Below are 27,456 nucleotides of genomic sequence, written 5' to 3' on the forward strand. Positions count from 1 at the left end.
AGGTTTGTCCTGTCAGGAGGCATGTTGGGCAGATTGCAGTCGACAGGATAAGTGGCTGGTCTGCGGTGCAGCACTCCTTCAGCATCCTCCTTCAGCATCCACTCCTTGGTGTTTAATAGTCCAAAGTAGAAGTTCCATAATTACAATCCCGTCCATGTCTCAGGCCTGTCATCGATATTTATTTATAGATAAATGGGTCCTAGTTTATATGCCAAACATGGAGTCACAAATGAATTTGCACATCTCCCAAGCCGAAGACACTAATGTCTTGCTGTATACTAATGAATGATACATTTAACCATGAGAGAGAGAGAGAGAGAGAGAGAGAGAGAAAGAGAGAGAGCATCTACTTCTGTAAAGAAAGAGATCCCATGACCTTTCTGGAATTTGAAGCAAATTATAAAACACTATTATAAAAAAGCATAACTCTCTCATCCTCTCTCTCTCAATTTGTCAATTTCAAGGTACTTTATTGGCTGATTGCGTGTTCTTACAATATGACAGAGGCATTGAACATATAACAAAAGACATACAACAATATAATACATACAAGCATTAGAGTAAAAATAAAATAAGGTGCTAAGGGATAAATGTAGAATGAAATATAAAATAACGTATATGTAAGTAATCAAATAAAATATATAAAAAATATCTATATCTGTATGTACATGTACATTTTAGACACAAAAATTAGAATTTAATAAATGTCTCTCACTCTCTCTATCTCGCTCTGTTTCATGCTGGTAGTACATGTGAGGTATCTTAACTTTTTTTCATGGTTAAAAAAAGTTTTATTCTAAATCTATTTTCTTCTTTTTCTTACTCTTTACTAAAATCACTATTGTTTTTCTCGATTATTTAAATTAGTGTGTTGTTTTTAACAGTACGGGATGGCGTCTACCCTGCAGGGGCAGAGTTGCATATTTCACTTCGGAATGGCTTCAGGTGTGTTCCGGCAGCAGGTTCAGCGATTGAGGTGGTTCTGTAAGCAACAAGAGAAAAGGAAGGACACGATAATATTGCTTATGCATCGAGTATGAACAAAGCAGTTGTCTTTTTTTAAGCGAGCATGTCAGGACTCGTTTCTGATCTGCACTGGTGGTGTTCGTTTGTCTTTGTTTTTGTCGATCGCATGGGAGAGCTGTCAGCTCACCATGTGTTTGGAGTCCGTGTCTGCCCCGCCCCCGTGTTTTCCTCCGTCTCCCTAACACACCTGGTACTCTTCTCCACTCATCTCGCACACCTGCTTCCACTCTACGAATTAATTCCCCTACTATTTAGTCCCCGCCAAGATTCTCACTCACTGTCAGATCGTTCGTTTTTCGACCCGTGGCTGTAAGTCACAGCACTCCCTTGAATTATAACTCTTGTCTAGGAAATCTCGTTTTAAGATATCAGTCTTCTTGTCTAGAAGTTACTAACTATTTTTCGTGACCCGTCATCCTGTTAGATCGCTATCTAGTATTTTGTATTACTCCCCGTGTACTGGCTGCCCAGACGCATCTTCTCTACGCATTAACTGGACTCTGCCTTTCAGACATCTAGCCCATGCGAGTGTAGACCGCCTGCCCTATCTGTGTAGTTGGGCTGCTTTATTATCCGGGTTTTCGCCTCTCTATCTGACCAGTCTTCAGCGCCGCTATTTCCTACACTGTTTTACCACTTTCACAACCATCGCGATCCCCACCTCCTTGCCCAGTTCGCTGACTGCCTCGGTCGGATCTCCGCTGCTGACAGCTGCCGCCCCACTCGGACGGGTGTCACTGATCTTCATCTCTCGTTCTACGGAGGCGACGACTTCTATTCCCCTCTGCACGGGACTTGCGTTGCTGACGGCTGAAGAGACCTGAGCCTTCCTTGGATTTGCGCGTTTCGCGTTCTATGGATTATCCCTCTCAGGCACATTCGAGAGGCTGAACTATCACGTTGCTCCGGGGACTACATTTCCCAAACTCTTTGCGCGAACTCTTTCCCGTGTGTTTATACGGTGGATTATTTACGAGTCAGGTGTGTCCGGTGCTGCTGACAGACTGGAAGTTTTATTGACTGAGCGCTCAGCCATTGTGATCATTACTGTGGGATCCCCTTTTGATTATTATTTTATTGACTGCCTACATTGTCGGATTACTGTTCTGTGACTATTGCACCTGATCTAATTGGAATTAAAGAAACCCTTGACTCCTGCATCTGACTCCAGTCCTTGTCGTAACAGAGCAACTGGTTTTCAGGGTAATCGAAGCAGCATTTGGGTGAAAGAAGCTTTTGTTCCCATTACTCCACTGTTTGCAACAGCTTCAAAAGTGATCATTTCAAATGTCCCCCCTTTTGTTAAAGATGATGTGATTTTACGAGAATTAACCCATTTTGTTACATTTACATTTATGCATTTGGCAGATGCTTTTAGCCAAAGCGACCTACATTATACTATATTGTTTCCGAGTATGCGCAATCCCCTGGGATCGAACCCATGACCTTGGCATTACAAGTGTTGTGTTCCACACTGTAGTGTGTTGTGAAGATGTGCCATGCGTAAGACATGGAATGTTTATGTCTGTTGCTGTAACTGTTGCAAACAGAAAGTAAAGTATTGAAGTTAACTATTCATGTAGTAGTCTGATTTATAAGCTACTACACCACTTGAGGATCATGATCGTGACCGTATACATTTTTTGGGATCATTTTTGCCTGTTTTCTCAGTGGATACTATTTTGGATTGTATTACTTGGATGTTTCCTATTTCAACCTGAACACTTAGCAGTTTGTCTGGACTCATTGAAACCACTTGTTCACTTCCATGTCTTACGCATGGCACATCTTCACAACACACTACAGTGTGGAACACAACACTTGTAATACAATGACACCTAGTGGTTACTCCAGGATACTACATCCCCTCCTTAAGCTAAATACCCATAACCTTACTTACAGAATATAACACTGTAACAATCACATTCTCAATATTTTAATTAGTATTTTCTTTTAGAAAAAGAACTCTTCAACAACTAACTCAATTATATTATTGATTGTCTTTTACTGACTTGACTTATTTAACATAGTCTTTCAAGTGAGCTGGAGAACATATATCCCTTGCAGACCTTCTCAGATTTGCAGGTTGCCATTTTGTATTAATTATCAAATTGCTACTAAAACTGGTAGAGTTTCTTGAATTTCAACAAATAAATCGCAAGAATGACAAAAAGACATCTGACAGCAATAATGTGGAAGACTAATACTGTATCTAAACCCATTATGAACAAGGCATTTGTTGTGTCACATCGCTTCTAGTCGCGTTGCTTGCGTAGCTTGTGTCACCCATTTCAATTTTCTGTAAATGCAATTTTCATTTGGAAGAAATGTTGTCACTAGTCCAGGGGATGAAACAACAAATATCATTCTACTTAAACGATATTAATAGTAGATTCAACGGCTGTACATTTCTACTATCAATGTCATATTTATCTTCATAACTGTTTAGTGTTTGCTTAAATCCCATAACATAATCCCATCAATCCAAAGCACTTTTTACATTCCCACTCTGGACACCTGGTATGCAGATGACACCAAATTTATAATGAAATTACCTGTCTCTAAAACTTTGTAAACCCAGGGTTTCAATTATGAGACCAACCTGGTAAAAGTGAGTCCTCAGATTACTCCAAAAGCCAAAACTGTGTCCCTGTTGCCTTGCCTGTTGTGATTGGCTACACGGAAAGTATGCAGTGACTTGTGCTTTAACAATGTAAAAGTGACAAAAACAGATGGGCCTTGGTTTAAAAGTTCAGAATTAACCAAAGAATCACAAAAAACAAACTTTCAGGAAAGATATTTATTGGTGTACAGTTTAGCATGTTTGATATAATTGCAAGCACATTTCAGTGCTCTAAAAATGAATGGAAGCTCACGGTTACTAAATCATCTTACAGTTGTAATTTTCACACATAACTAGACATTCGCTTTGAAGCATCAAAAGGCTATGGGAAATGGTAATGCAGATCAGTCTGGTGGTTTTATATATATTAAATATGAAAAATAGTTAAAAATAATGAATTTTTACATAGTTCATGTTGTGGAATTTTCTTATTCCTTAATCAAGGTGAGTTTTTTAAACACTTTAGACAAATGCAACACACAGAGAGCATGAGTTACCTTGCAAGGTATTTTATATTTTATTGTCATTCAGTCTGCATCACAAGCATGGTGCAGACAGAAGGCCCCTACCTGTTCATTTACAGGGGCTTTTATATCATCCATACATGACCCCCCCCCTCTTCTTCTCCCCTCCCTTGAGCAAGAACGTATCTTTGGTAACAAAAATGTGTCGCCATTTCTTATCTTCACCAGAACCTCTTGGTCTTTGCTCAAGGGCAAAGGAGCTGAGTGGTTTGCCACGTAGCACAACATTTCTCAGAAATTTAAGAACAACAAGATAGACAGTCTTGAATCAATTTTTACAGAGATTAGCATGAAGAAACCCACGTCATGAAAATTTCCATCACATTCCCATCTTTTATCATATATGATAACCAAAATCTTTATGCCTCAACCTGTAAGATGAGCACTGCCCTTTCTCCTACAGATTTCATAGGCAGTTGTCATCGTACTCAATAAATTCTCCTTCCATGAGATTCATGGCCTGTAGCCATGCTCCCTATCATCATTCTATTTAAACAGTTCTAAGAACAGTAAATTAAACATGGTAACATAATTATAAGAAATAACAATCCCACTAGAAGTGGCAATGCCACCTGCCTCACCCACGCCCCTCAACCTTGGCTATTCCACCATTTCAACAGACTGTTAGTCATATCATCCGGCTCCCTGATAGCATTCTTCCTGTGCGTTATGATGTCTATTACATTATCAGCATAATCCAGAATGTAGAAACAACAACTGAGCATTTTGCACACACACAGCTTTTCTCTGTGGTGAGCACATCTAAAACTAACCTACTCTGCAATCCTACTTTCCTACTTCCAAACTGTTCAATTTTGTACTTTACTTACCACCTGGTTCTCTGCACTCTGTCTTTTCTTCGGCCTTGTTGGTGCTGTTTGCAACTGTCAACAGGGTTGTGACTTTGCAGGGTAATTGACCCTTTAGCCTCTTCCGGTCCTCTAATTTCAGAAGACTAACTTTCCATGCCTGCTCGAGTTGCATACACCACCAACAACTGTCATTCACTCCAACCTCTTTCTTTTCTATCAGTGCCAATGTACATGCCTTATTGCCTTTGCATTGATATATTTCCATTCTCGTATCTACCTTCTAGCTCTGCTTCTCGTGACTTTTCCTGCCTCTTTTTCTGCCTGCTCTGCGGCCTGAAAATTACTTGGCTGAAATTATATCTGAAGCTTCTGACCTGTGTCTTTCCCCTTCGTCCACCACATCCACCAATATTGACCTGCTTAAACCTTCATCACCTGCTCAACCTTCGTCATTTCCATATTCTTACTCTCATTTGTGAAATTGCTCCCGTTCCCTCATAATTAAAATTTTCTGAGTAAGAGCTAGTCTAAAACTTTCTCCTTTGCCTTTTTATTTGGCCGTCCCAGGGGACATAATGGCCCACATTTTAAATTTTGTTGCCTTATCCACAACATCACCTGAGGTACACGTACCTCTACACAAATACATATTTGTTCCCCAGTACCTAGCAGAATTAGGGTAACACTGTCCCTCCCCATACCATTTTATTAAACTTGGAATATAGTGTTGCACTGAAACAAAATTCTATAATCTCTAATTTCTCGGACAGTTGATTCCCTTTGCGAGCACCAATAGTGCCCCTCCTGTCGCTTCAGTCAGCACGACCATTGCGAAGAGCCATACGGTTGGAGTTGCGATGGGCCTATGGTTGGAGTTGCCACTCCTTAGACACCTTTTTGCAGTGGGAGGATGTCTTTCCTACGACTTCCTGGAAGCTGTGTAATGATTTGTCAGCTCCGTTTGCTACTGCTCCTTTGACCTGCACAAATATTTTGAGAGCAAAAACACAAAAACACATTGCTTGTAACATCCCCCCTTTTGACGCGTGGTCTAGGCCATGCGTCAAAATCGCAAAAGCAGGGAAAAAATGTTTTGGCAAACAGGTGAGGCCATTTGGGCCCCCCAAACATTGTCTGTGTATTTACATGAGCACTCCTTGCAGAGTGCACGCTCAGCTGGTTCTGCAAAATGTTTGCATCTCTGCAAGAGAAAGAATTTTGTTAGTGATTTCTGGAGAAAATCTGTCTGTGGCTCCGATGTTGCTTGCTTTGCTGCAAGGTCAGCTCGTCGGCTTCCTGCAAAAAATAGTTTCAGATACAAAAGTGTGTGTGGCATAGTCACACACAACAATGGCTGATGGGAGAATAATGGCATATAGCATATCAGCAACCTGTGTGTGATTAAGAATGTTTTTACCATCATCTTTTACAAAGTTTCTGTGTTTCCACAGTGTGCCAAAATCATGAGTTACACCAAATGCATATCTACTATCTGTGTGAATGTCTACATTTTTATTCTTTGCTAATTCGCATGTGCGTGCAATGAGCTCTGCTGTTTGAGCAGAGAAATGGTCAGGCAGGCGGCCTGACTGTACTGTTTCAAAATCAGACACAACAGCAAACCCCACGTGATTCTTTCCCGCCTCATCTTTTCGTGCACTGCCATCTACATAGAAAGTCAAGTCTGCATTTAGCAGGGGTTCGTCTCTGAGATCAACACGTGGCGAGCAGACTTGCTCTAAAGTGGCAACACAGTTGTGTGGGTCACCATTGTCAGGAAGTGGCAGCAACGTGGCTGGGTTTAGTGTGATACATCTCTTTACCGTGATGTTTGGCAATTCCAACAACGTCAGATTATATCTCAGCCACCTCGCTGTAGATAAATGTGACACTCGTTGTTCTAACAGAATCATGGCCACTGCATGGGGAACAAACACAGTAAGGGGAGAATAACCAACAAACTCCCTAGAGGCCAGCACTGCTTTCTCTGCCGCTGCTACTGCGCGCAGGCACGGTGGGAGACCTTGTGCCACACTGTCTAATCTGGATGAAAGATAAGCAACGGGGCGCAGCTGGTCTCCGTGTTTTTGGAGCAGCACAGAGAGCATTGTGCCGTCTTTTCCGTCTACCATTTGTGTGAATGGTTTGTCTGGGTTTGGGATACCTAGCGCAGGCGCAGATTGCAGAGCTCGCTTGAGATCACCAAAAGCCTCAACCCCTGCATCAGTCCATTCAATCTGCGCATTTGCAGTCATGGGCTTCCCGTGAATCAATACCGTGAGATGTTTTTCCATCTCTGTGTACCTCAAAATGAAATTCCTACAGTAAGAGGTCATCCCTAAAAATGTCATTAGTTGCTTCTTTGTTTTTGGGCGTGCGATGTCTGAAATTGCAGACACGCGCTTTGCGGACAGCTGTCTGCCACGGTCAGTAATTTCGTTACCCAAAAAACGAACAAATTGTTTTGCCAGCTGGACTTTGGAGATATTCACTTTGTGTCCTTCGTGTGCCAAATGAGTTAACAGTCGTACAGTGTGTTCTTCACATTGCGCTTTGGTGGGTGCACATAAAAGAATGTCATCCACATACTGAAGCAATGCCACTCCCTTCGGGAGATGGAATGGCTCCAGTGATTGTCGCAGTGCCTCGTTGTAAATGGTCGGTGATTCGCAGTACATTTACATTTTACATTTACATTTAGTCATTTAGCAGACGCTTTTATCCAAAGCGACTTACAGATGAGGAAACATTGGAAGCAATTATAACAACATAGGCAACGAAAATACATAAGTGCATCAAACTAGTCCATTAAAGCCTAGCACAGTATAAAAGCTAAGAATAGTGAGGTTAGTAATTGTTTTTTTTTTTTTTTTTTTTTTTTAGAAGGAAAGGGAAGAGAATTAGGAAAAACTCAATCAGCAACGTGTTGACGGAAGAGATGCGTTTTTAGGTGTTTTTTAAAGATGGCAACCGAGTCTGCTGATCTTGTAGCAGCTGGTAGATCATTCCACCAATGTGGAACAGATCCAGTGAAGGTACGGGAGAGTGACTTTTTTCCTTTTTGGGATGGTACCACTAGTCGTTGTTCCTTTGCAGACCGCAGTGATCTGGCAGGAACGTAGATCTGCATTAGCGAGTGGAGATACGATGGTGCAGATCCGGTGTTGGTCTTGTAGGCCAGGAGCAAAGCCTTGAACTTTATGCGGGCGGCAACAGGGAGCCAGTGTAACCTGATGAAGAGCGGAGTTACATGCGCTCTCTTCGGTTCATTGAAGACCACTCTTGCCGCCGCATTCTGGATCATCTGTATACCTTGGCATAGACGTGTGAATGTATATGGCTTGCCATCAAATGAAAAGGCGAACCAGTATTGTGAGTCTGGGTGTACTGGCACCCTGAAAAACGCGTTTGACAAATCAATCACCGTATACCATTTCGTCTCAGGCGGAATTTGGCTGAGAATGGTATACGGGTTGGGTACGTTTGGTGCTCGTGGCTGTACTGCGGCATTAACTGCTTGCAAATCTTGTACGAACCGCCATTCAACGGGTGCTCCCTTTTCTCTGATCTTTTTAACTGGAAACAAAGGTGTGCGCACAGGTGAATTTGGGCATGGCACAACTATGCCTTTATTTTTAATCTTTTTAAACTCATTAAATATTGGCCTTATGCCATTGAGGGCTTCTGGTTTGAGGGGGAATTGCAGTTTCCGTGGATGAAAATTACCCTTGGGCGTTATCACAACAGGCTCACAGTTCCTAATCAACCCAACATAATATTTTCCTGTTACCCAAAGTTGTACGGGCACCTTTACCAAAATTTCTTCATTAATCGTTTTTTGTGTGAAAACACTTCAAGTCCCCTTGTTGCTGACAGACAGGCATGATTCTCACGATGGGCGTGCAACAAATTTTAATATTGCACGTCATCCCTTTTAACCCATTCTATGGCGTGCGCACATTTGTCAGCAAAACACCCACATCTCCCCACACCATTGTAATCAACGTCATGAGGCTCTGTGAGGCAAAACTTTCTACATCGTACTTACGTAATTCAATATTACATCGTACAGCTGTACGAGCGCTGCACTCGGGTTGTGTTGGTATCATGCTCAATCTGTCATCATACACATTATGACTCTGCCCAGCCAATAAATCGGGCAGCAGTCAGACATGAGAAACCTGTGTTGAAATTTGACACTCCCCAACTCACATTGCACCCTTTTGACATAAATTATTTTACATTAGAGCCACTAGCAAAACACAGCTAGTTTAGACTCTGGCAAATTTAAACACTTCTTGTGAATCACAGTAGGCTATTTGTTGCCCCTGAAACTATCAAAAATTCAAGCGGTTTGTTGCACACAAGTATTGTGCATTTTAGCAAAGTTCAGAAAGCGTTTTCATTCATCATGGAATGTGAGCTAAGCAGATCTTCATTGCATACAGTAGGAAAAAGCATTTCTTCATTGCATATGCTAAGTGAAATCATACTCACCACCCTCGGAATGATGCCTCACCTCCTCACTTCCATCTACCTTTTCTCTTGACCTCCGCGATCTCCGAGGCTCAGGACAATCTTTGTGCCAGTGCCCCGTTCTTCCACAATTGAAACACTTCTCTCCATACATGCCAGAGGGTTTAAACCCTCCTCTCCCTCTTCCATGTCCACGCCACTGACCTCCTCTCCTCCCGTTTCCTCTTCCTCCATGCTCTACTCCGATATTCATTAGAGCCATGTGGAGTTCTTTATCTTGTGTGTTTTTCTTCTGAAGCTCTTTCTTGCCTGTTTGTCTTTCGGCGTGTACAGCATGACGGACGATCTCACTCATTCTTGCGCGATCTGGCTCGATGCACGATTTTTCCACTTCTCGTCTCAGCTCTCCCCTTAGGTTTCGCAGAAAAGCGGATCTGAAATGTCCTTCGAACGGACCAATGTCTGGTCCGTCTGCATCAGGTTGAAGTTCAGAATGTTCTTTAAATACTTCCTCCACAGGCCATTTACCCTGTAACTTTCTCAGGTCAGATGGTTTCAGTTTGACTTTCAACAGTCTCTCTAATTCTTTCATTGAGGGTGAGAATTCTTTGCAAAATGTCAAAAGTTCTTTATACGTCGGTGCTGGTTGCGCTCTTTCTTGCTTTTGACACACCACGGGCTGTGGTATGTGTGGCACTGGTGCTGGTGGAGACACTGGTGGGGGCACTGGAGCTGCCTCAATCGGGTTCAGATGTCGGTGAGGAGGGACACAATCATCCTCCGGTTGGTGTTTGTACTCAGTCATAGATTGGGGTAAAGAAGACAGAGGGGTTAAATCATTATATTCAAGCAAAACAGGGTACAATGGAGTTTTCGGTGGTGGCAGTTCTTCCAATGCCATTCCTTTAAAAACATAGTCACGTCTATTAGCTTCCCTCTCCCATAACTCTAAACATTTACACGCTTCATCATATTTTTCCCTTTCTCTTTTGGACATTTTAAATATGTCTTTTTTCCCCATGTGTTCTCTTATTTTCTCTAATTTTGTGGTACTAAATGTACCGTTTTCTGGAAAGTTAGCTTTTTCTATTAAATAGGGTACACCTTGTAAACTTCCCGTTCCCCACCTTTTCCTCATTTCTCTGTATGTTGGTTTATCCATAATTCTGAATAGTCTCCCAGACTGTTTAGAATCTATCTCGATTCTGAGTAGTCTCCCCTCTTTAACCAGACTGTTTAGAATCTATCTTAATTCTGAGTAGTCTCCCCTCTTTAACCAGACTGTTTAGAATCTATCTTGATTCTGAGTAGTCTCCCCTCTTTAACCAGACTGTTTAGCGCTAAGTAGTCTCCCCTTTCCTTTAGACTGTTCAGAATATTTTCAACTCACCGTTTTTCACTTTTGTGCCTTGCACTGAGTTCTTTTGGGATCACGTCAGCTTGGAGTCCGGAGTAGAGTTCTCTCATCCCTGTATGGGGTTAGAGCTGGATTTGCTATGTTCAGGATGATCAGTCAACTCTAGTCCGTTCTCCGTCAGCCTTGTGATCCCATCCTCGTCGCCAAATTGTTGTGGAATTTTCTTATTCCTTAATCAAGGTGAGTTTTTTAAACACTTTAGACAAATGCAACACCCAGAGAGCATGAGTTACCTTGCAAGGTATTTTATATTTTATTGTCATTCAGTCTGCATCACAAGCATGGTGCAGACAGAAGGCCCCTACCTGTTCATTTACAGGGGCTTTTATATCATCCATACATGACCCCCCCCCTCTTCTTCTCCCCTCCCTTGAGCAAGACCGTATCTTTGGTAACAAAAATGTGTCGCCATTTCTTATCTTCACCAGAACCTCTTGGTCTTTGCTCAAGGGCAAAGGAGCTGAGTGGTTTGCCACGTAGCACAACATTTTCTCAGAAATTTAAGAACAACAAGATAGACAGTCTTGAATCAATTTTTACAGAGATTAGCATGAAGAAACCCACGTCATGAAAATTTCCATCACATTCACAAACAGCTGAACTTGCTAAAGCAATTATTGTGAAGCTCATTCAGATTTCAGAATTCAGAATTGGAGGTAAACATCTGTTAACAATAGATTTTTAACTATCTAGCAGAAATGTTGGCGGGGTATTGCCATTAAAAACATTATTCGATTTTCTTGTATTGTCTTAAAAGTTACAAATGTTTGATTGCTTAACGTTTATACGTTATTGAATTCTATGAATAAACTTTATGACTTGATGAAAACGTTAAAATAAACTATATAAGTATAAACTGGTCTTCTGCAAATCAAACTGAAATGTGAAAACGTCTTTTTCTTTGAAGAGATGGATAAGATAAAAGCATACGACGAATTGAGAAAACAACTGGAAAATGGTATGTAATGCAAACAGTAATAGTTAATTAAATTACATTATAATAGCTTTGCTTGTGACTGGATGCATACTACACGTTTTAATTTGCTTGAAATGTATTTATTACTAAATTAGATTTTTAGAAGAACTTACACAAAAGGGCTTTGATGCCAGGGTAAAACATTTACTGTCTGGAGAAGAGGCACATAGTGGAGGAAGTCAAGCAACATTGGGTATTCCACGTTTTATTTACCTATTAACTATTCCTTATTCCGTTTCCTCTGTATTTAAAATATTTCCTTCTAATTTTATAGAGTAAAAAGAAAAAAATGAGCTAATACGAATTGCTCAGGACACATTTTGGACAAAAAAGGAAAGAGAGGGAAGTACATTTACTCTTTGCCATTCAGATGGCACAAGGTGGACAAAGGAGCAGTTTAACCAAGAATATGGATCTGTCTCTGAGATTCCAACTCCTTGGAAGAGAACATTTTACATTGGACGTAGAGAAATGGGTATTGTATTATAGATTTTGGACGAAGATGTTTAATGTCTGAGTTATGATCCCTTGGTGCTTATATTTTTTTAGTGTCTACAGATATTATCTGCCTCGGTGAAAACAGTTCAGCATTAGGTATGTTTTTAATTCCAGTGACAAAATTATGCATTTTGGTAATATTATTTTATTGTTGCTAATGATTTGAAATGTAATTTATGTATCTATTAAATGCTCCTTTTTTTCAAGGAAATGATGAAATGGAAGACTCGGACATGGTAGAACAACATTAATTAGTTCATTTTGTCAATATTGTCTGTATAAACAATGTCTTAAGAAGTTGTTTAATTAGGCCCTGATACTCTAGTTTTTTTTTGACGGTAGGATTTACAACCTAAGGGATCTAGATGTGTAGGAAGATCATCACAGCCAAGTGTAGAAAGATATACGATAGAGGTTCAGGGAGAATCCTTAAGTTTAGTAAAAAGTTCTAGGAGAAACACAAGTGCTGTTGCTAGTCCAGATCCACATTCAGAGAGCTCTTTGAATGGAGGCACAGGAACATCCGCAAATTCAGATCCAGGTGCAGCAAGATCCACTAGTGCTGATTTGGGTTCAGGTAAATCCTTAAAGGAATACTTCACCGAGAAATTAGGCATTGTCAGCATGTTGTTCAAAGTGGCATTCTGTTCTTTTAAGAGTGGAACACTAAAAGGCGTTTGAAACCCTTTTAATGCATCTAAATGAAGTTGTGAACAGGTCATTAATGATTGGCTGACATTACATTATTGATTGATACTCAGGTTCTTACAAATAAATAAATAGACATTAAATATTGTTTTGTAATAATATATATATAGTATAACGTATATGTTTGAAATCACATTAGAGTAAATAATGAAACCATTTTCATTTTAATATTTTCTTAATTCTAGATCAGGGTGCAAGGGAGGCCTCAGTTCTAGAGATTCAAATTGCAACTCCTAATCCAGAGAGGCCCATGGAAGAAGGTGCTTGCCCACAAAATTAGGTGTTTTATGTGTCATCTAATGTTGTCACCATTTTACCGTCATGTAAGTAATACACCTAGTCAAGTTATACGCGTAGTTAAAAAAAGATGCTAAAACTGGAATCATGGATGGTTTTAAAAATACAAAAATGGTAAAATGTTGATGTAGATTGTGTCTTTGTTATTTGATATCTTGCAGTGTATTCTCAACGCCTGCCATTAGTGGACGCATCACTAATCAGCTACAGTGAACAGAACCTGTTGGGTGAAGGAACATTTGGGAAAGTATATCGTGGTTCTTTTCAGGGAACCCCAGCTGCCATAAAGAGGATTCCATATGGCATAGCTGGACTCCAAGATCAGGACATACAGCATGAGATTCTCGTCTCAATGTAAGATGATCATTAACATTTTAAGTAAATATTACTCTGACATATGTTTTGGAATAAAGGCAGTAATTGCATACAGTACACTGCATTAATAAAGCGAGTGATATGTGTATTAATAAACACATGTATACGGTAAACATTACATAAGAAATAATTAACACTTAAATGGACAGAGCTGTTTTTGTGTCTGTATATACTGTATGTGTGACTGTTAAAGTTATAGTTTACCCAAAAATGAAAATCGACTTACCCTCTTGTCATTTCAGAAGGGAGAGTAAATGTTGACAGGCATTTTTGGGTGAACTATCACTTAATGATCACAACTTCATCGAGAAAACAATGTTTATACTTCGTTTTGTTATTATGTCCCTGTGTGAGCATACTAAAATGCAAATACTTACATAATGTAGGCAAATTGGAAATCTATTGTTCCTGTGTGCTGATAATGACCATTATACATGTATAATATGACAATTTTACATATATGTAATTTCTAGGCGATTGAGCCATCCCAATATTGTTCGTCTTATGGCAGCAGCTCACACTGAAAACACGTTCTTGCTGGCCAATGAATACATTCATGGTACAACTCTGGCTAGTGTGCTACACAGTGACAATGCTTGTGTTAAGGTGAGTGTATTCCTTGCATGTGACATTTGTGAAGGTTACATTTGTAACTAATTTGTTTATATTTATAGCATACTAGTTGTCCTCTTTAAACTGAAATGAAAAAAAGGTCAGTTACTTAGCAAGTATATGAAAAATGTTTAAAACGATGCAATGGTTAGCTTAATAACATTAACAGTAAGTCGAGCCAAGTTGTGTTCATGTAACGGGTTCGTTATGGCCCGCGTAGTAGGGGAAATTAATACGTTACTTTGGAAGACTTACAGTGGAAAGGATCTTAGTCCCCCACCCCAGTACTTTGAGTCTCGGTTTATTTTAGTTGTACGTTTTATCTTACCCTGTTGTATCATATACTAAAGGAACCAAAGAGTGTGGCTTCAGGTAAGTTAAATAACACGGCGGCTGTCTGAAGTACAAGTATGTAAGACAGTATCAGAGTAACTGTCGTTCCACAGCGAAACATATCGTCCGAACTAAACATCACACTTAAGGAAGAAGTTCTGTCAGATATGGTTAAAAGAAAGTGGATTTCTGACAAAACAAGGATAATGTGTCTTGCTAGAAAGCAAAAAGCAGAGTCTGAGTGCTGCCCACTAAGTAAAGAGGTCTCAATTGGCAATGGAACATCAAAAATATATTTGTCAGTCCTTGAACCCTGCACCTCTTATTATTCTCATTTAGGGAGAGTAATTGTTTGTTTTGATAAAAAAAGAAATACCTGGCACTGCCCCTGCTCTAAGCCAAGGAATTCATGTCCTCATAAGTCGGTTGCCAAATGGCATTTGAACCAGACCCGACCTGAACTTTTTCTAAAAGTCAGATGTACAGACGGTGATGTGTTTGACACCTTTGCAGAATCTGGTCATGAAGATGTGCATACCACTGAGGAAAATCTTATTTATCCACCTGATGGAAAGGCTTTGGTTGCAATGGTCCTTTACTTGCTTAACAACAAGAAACTGCCATCTGTTCTGCCAAAAGATGTTTGTGCATCACAGAACATGGAGACGCTGCCCAAGCATCTCATTCCAATGGAGACTTTTTGCACTGTATGCCAAGGAAAGATCCCTCTTTCGGATCCTACTGTAATTACACAAAAGGCAAAGATTGTTACCTTCACTGGCATATTGGAAGGTATGTACAGTTTCTAAATATTTACATGGTCTAATTTAATTATTTTTCCTTTTTTAATTTAGGTTTATTTTATAAGCACAGTACATTTATGTAGTTAAATTAATTTAAATGACGATCTATGTCGATTCCATGACTACTGCAGTACTATTTTCCTTTCTTATAGATGTGACTACATGCTGTAAATGGTGTGGGGTGTGTGGACATTTCTACAGATACCAGGAATGGTCAGAGGGGCTACACAATTTTGATGACCACACTATATTAACACTGCATCTCTGCTTGTTCTTAAGGCAATCTGTACAGGTACTTTGTACTCAAGCATTCATGCAATTTTGATGTACACATAATATTTTAATGAACATATGACTTACATGTTTTATCATATACAGTTATAACCATTATTTAAAAGTGACTAATGTAGGTATTTGGATAGTTCTGAAGTTTTCATAACCAAGCTTATAGTGTATGTCAACAGAAAAGCAAACATGACTGATCTTAGTTGATGTAATTTGATATACTATTACAGAATCACACTGCAGTTGGCAGGGCCTTGGACATCTTGGAACAGACAAACCATAAAAAGTATCCAAACCATGACTCCCTTCTTCATGGTTATCTTCACTTTGAGGCATTGACAACACATGATTAAAAGTTTTCATGTGTACACTGTGGGCTCCATCCACCTGTCGTGATAATGGACTTGCACAAAAAGGGAGTTTTTAGCATGCCAAGTAGGTAGTGCTCTCTTCTCGTAACATAACTAATATAACCCAATAACTGATTTTGTGCAAAATTTTTTAAAGTGAGTGATATTAAGGATCCCCCACCACAGTTTGAAAGTCATGTTGATATTGAAGAATTTTGGCAATCTGTTGAGAAAGAAATGATTTGCAGGGGCTTTTTACAAAGTAAGTTATAGATATAAATGTTCTTTAAGGAAATATTCCAAAAGATTTATCTCTGTCTAAAAATGCCTGGTAATTATGTATGTGCATGCTGTTCTAGTTTGATTGTACAACTTAATTTCCAATAAGCTGTATTAAGTGCAATTAAAATAAAATAAAAACGTTTTTTAAACTATAAAGGTAACCGTGAGAATCCATTTAAAGTTTCTCCTTCCTATGTAAAATGGGCACCCTGGATTGGGCCTTGGACCAGAGCTAGCAAAAAAGTACTCAATACAGAGTATGCTAAACTCACTGGAAAAAAGTCTGTTGCAGAACAGGCAGACCTAGACATCACAGAAGAACGGCTGTCAAGTGAACTAATGAACCTAAAGGTGAATATTAACATTTAATGTAAATGTGATATCAATGCACTTACTTGAAATTATTAGAAATTCAGCATGTTGTGGACTTTGATTATCAACTAAATACCAAGGATTATTATAATGTATCCTGCTTTAAATTGATGGCTGTTCTTGCATCTGTATTTATTTACACAGGTTGATGCCTTGAGGAAACTTGTAAAAGAATGTGGTGTTGATTCAAAGGGCTCCACAATGGATCTTCTGCTCCGTTTAAGGGGGGAAATGAAAACAAGGAGCACTTATGACAAAGTGTTTAAAAAAAATTGGGGAGCATCTGGTAACTGTACAACATATAGCTGTAGAAAAATGAGGAGAACACTCTAAAATGATGTACATGTTTGAGTAAAATTATCATTTGTTTCATTCTGTGAACTAGTAATAACAAAATTCCTAATGAAAATATTGTTTTAGTTGCATTTATGTGCAGACAATTGAACTACAAACTCATGAAAATAATAATAATTTGCAGATCCTGGAATATACTCCTCATACAGTGTAATAAACCTTTCACTAGAAGTCTGTATGTGTACCAAGTTTAATGACCTTGCTAATTATGTGTATTTCTATTTCAAGGTGGTTGGGCAGTGATCATGTGTCCTTGTGGCATTGTGAACTCAGTCAAATTTAACATAAGAGCTGAAAGCCCACGTGATTATTCCGATATGTTGCTCTCATTCCAACATTTCCCAAACATTGTCATCTATGACTTTGCACGGGAATTAGCAACTCATACCAACCTACGGGAACCAGAGAGACTGCCCTTCAGTCCATATGAAGGAAGACTGGCTGCAGCTAACCCAGAGAATATTGCATCTGCCAAAAAAGGGGAACTTCAAAAGAATTTGCCATGGTTGCAGTTAAAAAAAGACCCACCTGATCTTAATGGTCATCCTGCAACTGGTTCTGCTGAGCACTATGCATTGTATGATACTTTTCATCAGTACAGCACAAAAGATGAAAAGGTTGCATTGAGAGTTATTGGACTTGTGCCTGAGCTATGTGGGTGGGTCAACTCCCAGGCTGCAGAGCAGCTTTTCTCTGGCATGAGAAAAAATAACTATTTCATGAACTGTCTCTCACCAGCAAGCCACATCTTCCTTATGCGTAACATTTTGCATCACCGCAATGAAAGAGTTAACCAGCAGGCACTGGAGGACTTTAAAAAAAGCTCTCATGGAGCCATCACTCTTGACGTGCATGGAAAAGCCATTTTGGGTATTTATACTTTAATTTATTCTTTAAGATCTATTCTAATATATTTTTTTATGTTTTATCACTCAAATTCTTACAACTGTAATTGTCTTGCAGCGCATGGGAATGCCTCCACAGATCTAGATATGGATGACCACTGTGATGAGCAGTGTGAGGCTTTGACTAAGATAGCTAACCTTAGGCCCTGTCATACCTCATGGATGCGAGGACTAAATCATCCCCTTCAAGAGCAGTTGGTATGTGGCTGCATTTCTTTGTCACAAAAAATCCACATTCCTGATAGTGTGTTGTCTTATTTTTTGGTATTGTTGTTTAAAGGTATGTCACCATGCCTGATTTAAGGCAAAGAGCAGAAGAGTTTTAAATGAATAGATAGTAATACTTAATTCAATACATAATTCCAAGACAACTTTCTAGGGCAAACAAATGTTTTGTGAATTTTTTGTTTGACACTGCTTTTATTTCTTTGTAATATGTGTAGGTGAATTATGTACTGGATGAGAACAGGCCTATGAATGAAATTATCATAAAGGATGGTCAAACGTGCCTCACAAGAGAGAACTTGGTAACCCTGGGACTAAGAGGGGAGATGGATTCAATGGTGGGGAACCTTTTAATTTTAATTTAGAAAGTAATTGCTCTTTTTCTGGAATTGGGATTAAAAGTGTTGTATTTATAGGTGGGAAATGCTTGCTTTCGGCTTCTAAAGGAAGTAATTCAGCATCAGGTGTGTGTGTCTTTATATTATGTACAGATATATGTGACACATTTCATTGAAAACCTGTCTGTATATATTGAAAGAGATATCTTCTACAGGGGAAAGATATCCATGTTGTAGACCTTCATATTCCACCAACTTGGCTCTCACCCTCATTATGTGACCCTCTTTTCTCTGTCTTCCAGTAAGAACCCACAATGCATTCAACTAAAAGGGTTAACCCTTTTGTCTTGTAAAACAATTTTCAAATCAAAGTTGAAACACACAATAAGATAACATAAAAAGTTTGACATAAAAATATAAAAACATGGAGAAAACTGAGCTTCAAATTTTAATAAAATCATATATTTCATAGATAATGGATACAAAAATGTGTGTTAAGTAGTGACTTCAAAGATGGAAAAAGTGTTGCTAGCATTCTTGTGCAGTTATAAAAGGCCTCAATACTTATTTGTAATTTCTTTCTTTAAGTTGGACTCCAAAAATAAAGATGCCTTGGTTTTCCCCCTATGGACCACAGGGCACTTTCAGCTGTGTGTAAGTGAATATTTCATATTTATTTTTGCAGAGAGGATGTTTTTTGTTTAAAAACAATCACATTTAAGGTGTAGGTCTCCTTTTTTAATCCTGCCATTAATTTGATCAATTGTGTGTCATGATCCTGCCTCTCTTTGTCTTGGTTTTCGAGTCTTGTGGCAGGATCATGTCAGTCCCATGTGTTTTGTGTGGAGAAAGAGCATTGTTTTGGTTTGTCACGCCATGCTCTCTCTCCGGTGTCGCGTCCTTTAGCCCCAACCCCTTGTTTCCCTGTTAGTGGCCCATTAGTGTTAGTCTTGTCACCAGCCCTGGTCCATCTTTCCCTTAGTGTTTTCATTCCCCTCACCTGCCTCGTGCAATCCTCCTGTTAGCTTTCCCTTAGTGTTTAATTCCTGTCACCTGCCGCCACTCTCCCTGTCTCATCAGTCCTCGTCAGTGTTTCCCTTTATCAAGTCCCAGTTTCCCTCTGTCTCTTGTCGATTCATTGCCAATATTTGTTATCGTCATCCCTGTTGGAGTCACTTTATTGGATTACCTGTTTGTGGATTATCTTGTTCCTGTTCTAAGTTTGTGGACTTCTAGTTTATTTATTATTCTTAGTACCCTGTTATTTTGTTCCCCTTGTGGGAAGTTTTAGTTTACGGTCTTGTTTTAATTAATGTTTTCCCCATCGAGGGTCTTTGTTTTAATAAAGCTTTCTTATTGAGCAAACAGCTGCCTGCGCTTGGGTTCTGTCCTACCTCATGACATTGTGTTTTGATAAAGACTTGTTGACTCATTTCCAAGACTATTTTCCCAGGTTATAAAGCCACTTAAAAGAGAGATTCTGTTTCTGTATTCCCTTTATTCAGCCAGAGGACAAGGTTTTACACATGGGCCTTATCGAAGCATCTTAAGGTTTAAAAGAAAGATGTTTGTTTCAACTACTGCTGTTCGCCAGTCGTGTTCCTAAGACTGACATGTTCTGCAGCTCAAAAACAATTGTGTTCCTCAACAGAACTCTTTTCTGTGTGCTTCAGTACTTCTAGACGTTACTGATGCCATTTTTGCTTTTTTCAGGTCTGTTGCACAGCACATTGTCTCAGGACCATTGACTGAATTAACAGGCCTGGATGTTGAGGTGTTTTTTTCAGTTTGTCTCAGAACTTGGGCTATTACTACACTAACTGTCTCTATTTACCCTTACATTACATCCTCCAAACCACCAATGTTAAATATAAACATGCATCTCTAATTCTTTCATTTTGAAAGGGGCTCCCTCAAAAGCATTACGGCATTGACTGTGGAATCTTCATGTTAATGGTGAGCAGTTTAAGTCAAATAAAGAACACACTTTGTCAATTCATAATACTTCACAGAATGTCAGTTAACAGTGTCTATAGCCCTTTTCCCACATGCAGCTTTTTTTCTACAATTAACTGGCATTTTGCTTGTGTAATTAGTGCCAAATAATACCAGTGCTCTACGATGGCTTTAGTTCTTTCTCTTTTCAGTTCCACAAAAGAGTTCTGTGAATTTAATGGGAGTCATTGTTGCAGGATTCACTCCTCTTTTATTTCGCTTGCTGACTTCACATGCGCACAAAAATAAAAAGTACTAACTTTTCTATATTTACAGTACTCATGGTATGTTGTCAGGGGAGGCTCCATTTGATTTCACAATTGTAAGTATAAATTCAATGCTTATAGATATGGTTAAAATATATCTGTTTGGTATTTGATCCTGGCAAGGTCCTTAGTGGTCCTTTTTGAGAGTTCTTCCTTTTTAGTTTTGGGAAATATTTTTTTTAGCTATGAGGGTTTAAGTCGGGGTGTTGTGGTCCTATTTTGCTTGATATAAATGTATTAAGCCTGTTAAGCCCTTTCACACTTAAAATTACCTTGCAAATGAGAAACTACATTTATTGTACTCATGTCTTCTTTAGAAGGTGGTGGTGCACAGTGTTGGTGGAGAATTTTGAAATTGAAGGGTACCAGTGTCTTTAAAAAATCAACACAAATTTAAGTTATTATTAGCAGTAATCTGAGGCAGCAAGTTTAATTTAAATTTTTACTTCTACAGCCATGGCCGGAGGTTTGCACACTTTTCCAAACAGGGATTACTGATGGCTAAGGGAAGTCTGGACCCAATTTTCCGTATCCCTACAAAGAGAAAATATGGGGTCACCCCGGTAAGAATTATGGCTAAATTTATTACAAAAAGTTTGGTCTAGAGTAATTGTAATTTGAGCATGTGCTATGCTATCATGTAATATGCATCTTACTCCCTTGATGTAAAGGAACATGTCCTCTCAAAAGCGAACGATGAGAAGCCATGCATAGTCGAGCCTTCTTCGACAGGACATGGCATTTTGCAGGCATTAACCTGCATTTGATTTCTTTGTTTTTAGATATGAAGCACATCTGAGCCATAGGTTATACTCAATTACAGGATTGCAGTTATTTATACTTGAAATCCATGTACACATGCCAGCTTTCCACTTACATATTGTTTTGTTTTCCAAGAAACAACAATAACTGCATATATGCCAAATGCAGGACAGAAATGTAAAGGCTTAAAAAGATGCAAATTATGAGTACACCTGACACTTTTTGCTGGTCCATAATGAGAAGACGTGATATTTTATATTTTGAGTTTATTGCATTCTATTCACAGCTGCTGGAAAAAAAATTGCACAATTTTCTGTCTTATGAAATATTTTGTTTTTATTCTAATGCCCAATTGCAGTTATTAACTTGCAGTCCTTATTAAGAAAATAAGTTTAAATGGTTGAAAGTTACACTATTTCTGAGATAAGTTGAATTAGCTGGATCAAGTTTGCATTTGTTAACTAAAGTACATTTTAAAATGCATTACATTTATTCATTTGACAGACACTTATATACAAAGCAACTTGCAGTGATTATATTATGTGTTTGTAAGTATGTGCAATCCCTGAGATCGATCCCATGACCTTGGCGTTGATGGCACTATGCTCTAACCAATGAGCTACAGGAAAACCGCAATACATATAACTTGCATCTTGACTTCACCAGGAGGAGCAGCCTACCATTATTAAGGACCTACTTACAGTATGGGACTGGGTGAAGGGTCACAAAGAGCTGTTCCTTGGTGAAGTAACAAAACCGGCCTTTTTGGGGATGAAGAGCGCAGATAAAGAAAATGCACTCCGGAAGGTCTCCGTGGACAAGAATGCCTTTGTGTTGATGTTTTACTTCCAAGAAGACATGGAAACATTTTTATCGTACTGTATTGATGAACATGGCTTAAAAGTCAATGCCATGTTAAACGTGAGCGGGGGAGTGGAGTGGAGTGGGGTGAGGGAGGGAGGTGAGTGAATTCAATAAATAAACTTAATGAATGAATAAATGTCTTCTGTGTTTTTTAAATGAATCAATTTGTAAAATGTGTGCTTAAATATGAAGAGCTATTTAATGACACACAATCAAGGGTCAAGATTTCTATAAGTCACATACACGGCTATATAGAGGATACACAACCAGTAGTATTTTATAAAATACTAAATTTAAACAAAATGTGAATAATATAAAGCTTAAGGTGGACTTTCCATGAAATTTTAAACATAACGCAAATATGGCTATATTTCACAAATAGTATCTAACAAATCAAATCACCTTTGTCATAACCAGGAGTGGTGAGTGAAAGTATTGGATGCATGCTCCATAGAAGGCAGAATGCAGTTTGACAACCTTGTCTTGCAAGTGACAGGCAAACAGCGCAAACTATAAACCAATATTCTGATACAGAAAAGACAATATACATTTTGCTATATGCACATTATACATCCCCCAGTAGGATGACGGAGTCCCCAGTCGGAGTACTTTCCAGCACCCCTCCCAGAGACTCCAAGAAGGTCGGGTACTCTACACTGCTGTTCGGCCCGTAGGCACAAACAACAGTGAGAGACCTAACCCCGACCCGTAGGCGAAGGGAAACGACCCTCTCGTTCACCGGGGTAAACTCCAACACATGGTGGGAGAGCTGGGGGGCTATAAGCAGACCCACACCAGCCCGCCGCCTCTCCCCATGGGCAACTCCAGAGTGATGAAGTGTCCATCCTCTCTCGAGGAGTGTGGTTCCAGAGCCCAAGCCATGCGTAGAGGTGATCCCGACTATCTCTAGTCAGAACCTCTCGACCTCACGCACCATCTCAGGCTCCTTCCCCGCCAGCGAGGTGACGTTCCACGTCCCTAGAGCTAGCTTCCGTGTCCAGGGATCGGGCTGTCGAGGCACTCTCCTCCGACTGCCGCCCGATCCACTACGCACCGACCCCCTGTGGTCCCTCCCGCACGTGGTGAGCCCACGGGAAGGCGGCCCCACGTCGCTCCTTCGGGCTGAGCCTGGCCGGACCCCGTTGGGAAAGGCCCGGCCAACAGACGCTCGCATACGAGCACCGACCCGGGCCTGGCTCCAGGGTGGTGCCCCGGTTGCGCCATACCGGGCGACGTCACGGTCCTTGTTATATTTAACATCATAGGGGTTTTTTAAACCACTCTTAGTCTGACCCGTCGCCTAGGACCTGTTTGCCTTGGGAGACCCTACCAGGGGCATATAGCCCCCGACAACATAGCTCCTAGGGTCACTCGGGTACTCAAACCCCTCCACCACGTTAAGGTGGCGGTTCAAGGAAGATGTGCTAATACTTGTTAATTTACGTCAACACGTGAAAGATGTTCGGCGCGTGAAGCCACACGTGCCAACAGACATTTCGCTGAGAACGCAAAATGAAGCGAGCGAAATAAAGTAATGTGTGAGAGCATCTCGACAGAAATGTGCATCTTTGGCAATGGCCACTATAGAAGATGAACAAGCGGTGTCGGATGATGCGGCTGCGCAAGCGCGGGCATAACAGTTAACAGGCTGCGGTTCAGATTATGCTCCTTTTTTAAAAATATTTTAAAATCTTAATTTGTTAACTATTTAATTGATGTGATATTTTTTTTCAGTTTAGGTTTATTTAGAGTTTATTTATTTTCGAAATTTTGAAATTCTTCATTTATATTGTGAATAATATTATGTTTGTTCGTTGTTATCAAGGTTCTCTTATGATCGTTGTTGATCCGTTTTGTACGCTACTGTTTGCACTTTCATAATAAACCCATAAAAAGGAGTTTTTACTGGGTCACAGACAATCGGCAACTGTATTTTTTTTCAACGTCCGATTTATATAAAAATCTCAGTTAACCGTTAATGTTTGGTTAACTAGCGTCGGTTGTCGATTAAGAAAATTATCCGAAATGAACATCCCTAATCCTAACATAATATGAATTGGTATGGATTTCACATTAGCGCGCACATGTTTTTCATATGTGTTTTCTTGAACATCCAATACTATACATGTATATGTGAGCAATGTATATGTGTGTATACATGCTTTTATATATGTATTCATCAGTGGTGTGCGGTGGACTTAAAAAATGAGGAGGCAGATTTCTACCCATGTAATTTTTGTTCATCTCTGTACTATTAACAAGTGCGTTTGTCAGTCATTTCAGTGTTTATGTGTGAAAAATTCCCTTTAATTACTACAAGTTCATTACAGTATGTACTTCTGATTTTTGTAGTTTTATATTTTCCCTGCTTTGGGAAAAGGTACATCAACACCACCTTCATCTTCCTCTGGTACTATATTTCCTATATAAGAATTACATCATTACCAGGGCCAGACGGAATCTGCTGACTTTTTTTGTTAATTCTGCTCAGAATTTTTTTCTTAATCTGCCGAATAGTTTTTATATTGTTTGAAATATGTTATAAGTTGAAAAAAGGTTTTAAAATAAATTTGTTAAAAGATTTGAGAGAATGGGCCTTTAAACTTTACAAAATAAAAGCATTTACAAATCAGCTGTCAAAATTGCAATTTAACCTAAATAAAAATGTTATCAACATGTTTTATAAACACCATTATTGAATATAGACCTACTTGTTTATTTACATTTACATTTACATGTATTCATTTGGCAGACCCTTTTATCCAAAGCGACTTACAAGTAGTTTTTTACAGTGACACATTACCGCAGAGCAATCAGGGGTAAGGTGTCTTGCTCAAGGGCCCTTCAGTCATGACCTGCTGGCACTGAGATTAGAACCAGCAACCACAGCTGACCCCCTTTTTTAATATAAAAAAAAGGCTTTAAACTATGACGATCTCAGTCGTGTTTTTGACTACTTTAATGGATCTTTCAGTGTTACTGTCTCAGCACATGAGATGAAGAAGAAAGGAATTTATGTGGAAAAAAACATAAGCGCTTTAACAAACTTGTTCGCTCATTGCATTATTGTGTGTGAGTTTGCTGCGTCTGATTACGCAGCGCTTCTTAAACCCAAGTTTTATGTGTAGGCTAAGCTTGCTTTTATCAACAAAAACATGTGATGCAATACGAACACGACAACCATATCGTGTGGACATTTATATAGACAGGCTGCTTCATTTAAGAGATCAAATCAAATAGATGTGACTTACTTTAAACTTGCTCTTATCCTGAGCAAGCCTGATCACAAGCAAACGTTTTTGAACAAATCTGAACCACGTAATATTCTGTCAACAATCGATAACTTCTCTGCCTCTGCCATCTGCGAAACGAATCCTAAACTCTGATTAATACAACTAATAAAACTATTTAATTAACGTTCAATCTAATTTAGCGCCCGCAGTTTAAAATGAATGACGAAGACGAGCAGGAAGGCGGGATCTCGCTGATGAGTTAATCCAATCATAGCCCGTTGGAGGCATTGCCTCCTCTCACGTGACTTTTCTCCATTCTTTTCAATGACCCCCACTCAAACTCACGGCACGCTTTAGCCGGTATATGTAAAGTCAATGAGCTTAGAGGAGGCAAGAGAAACGCTGTCTCCCTTTGGAATTCTTTCGAGCGGGGTCGCTGTTTCACACTGTTTTATACGCTGATTGATCTCATATTTCGCTTAATACATTCTATCAGCTGTCCTATTTTATTTCTGAACTGTTAATAATATTCTCATTCGATTATTTTCGAGGGGGAGGGGAGGCATCGCCTCCCTTGCCTCCTCGGAGGAAACGCCCCTGGTATTCATAATCGCAGTTTGATTTAAACCCTATACGGCGCCTCATATCCTCGCTCAAGCCACTCACTCACTCCGTTTGTTTCATTACAGTGTGCTCCTTAGCACTGGGAGCTCCCTCTGCTGTCCATAAGGTGTCTCTGTGCACCAGCCATTTCAAACCCATCCTCTAGTATTTGGGCCACGCCTTCTAATTTGCATACACTCCTCAATCCTCAAATGCCCAAATCCTCAAACCTAAATGGCTAAACGATTAAATGCCCAATCCTATATACCAGATTCATTTTCGACTTGGATTTTTAATTTCAAATTTAGACTTTTAGTTTACAATCTAACTCAATAATCCCTCCATACGAATATAGCAGCAGCTGCAGTGCTTCAAAGGGGAGGGGGGAGTGAGCCATTGGTTGTAAATCAGACCGCTAGATGCCGCTAGATTTTACTTATTTTTAACTGCTTTTCAATGATACAAAATGGTAAAGGGCACAACAGAAGTCAATTTGAATTGTTTTGAATTTAATTCATAACTAAATGACAACATCACTAGCTATACATCAATAAATAAATGTGCAAATTGTAGTCAAATTCAATTGCAAGGCTGTTCTTAAGAAATGGCCAGATCATGCAGCCACGACTCGGACGGTCTTGCTCTTTAGGGGGAAAAGGGAGAAGAAGTAAGAAAACCACTCCAGTGGAATATGCAGTGGCGGTTTTAGGCACGGGTGAACCGGGCAGTCGCCGGGGGCAGCATTTTTTCATGTCACGTGGGGGGCGGCACCGGCACGAGCAGTAAAAAAACTCTGGGCCGCCGCAAATCGGTTATCTATTATCTATTCATTCATTCATTCATTGTGTGGGGAATTGGCAAATTGGCGCCCCTGCATGCTGAAAAGATAAAGGTATGCAACTATAATGTTCTCTCTGTGTTATGATTACTGTATCCATGTTGTCATCTGAAGGGCTAATTTTCGTTTATCGTAATAACCGTTTATTAGCCTTTTTGCAGTGTGAAAAGACGCTGCGGTGTTTAGCCTAGTCGTTAGAGCGCCCGACTCTCATTCGGACAGACGCTGATTCGAGGCCCGTGCAGGGCAGGTAGAACCGACAACAATTATACAACAAATTTGGTTTTAAGTCAACAAACACGAG

This window comes from Barbatula barbatula (assembly GCF_947034865.1).
Source record: "Barbatula barbatula genome assembly, chromosome: 9".
NCBI classification, from domain to species: domain Eukaryota; kingdom Metazoa; phylum Chordata; class Actinopteri; order Cypriniformes; family Nemacheilidae; genus Barbatula; species Barbatula barbatula.